Raw genomic sequence first — 266 nt, forward strand, 5'->3', positions numbered from 1 at the left:
ATTTTCTAGAATATGGAACATTTTAGCTCAGAAACTAACCTGCTTTATCTCGACACATTACAGCTGTTCAAGTCAGCAGTGAATTACAGTACTAACCAGGCTAAGTAATTTTCACTTGTGATTTCTTAGTTAGACTAATTTCTCTTTTATCAGGATTAAGTTTTAAATATCTGTTTTAAGCTATAGATAATTTAACCTTTAATGGAAAATTTTAGCACACATATAAGATTAATAAACTATACTATACAGACCATGTAATCTTTGGA

This window comes from Penaeus monodon, chromosome 25, assembly GCF_015228065.2.
Source record: "Penaeus monodon isolate SGIC_2016 chromosome 25, NSTDA_Pmon_1, whole genome shotgun sequence".
Taxonomy (NCBI): Eukaryota; Metazoa; Arthropoda; class Malacostraca; order Decapoda; family Penaeidae; genus Penaeus; species Penaeus monodon.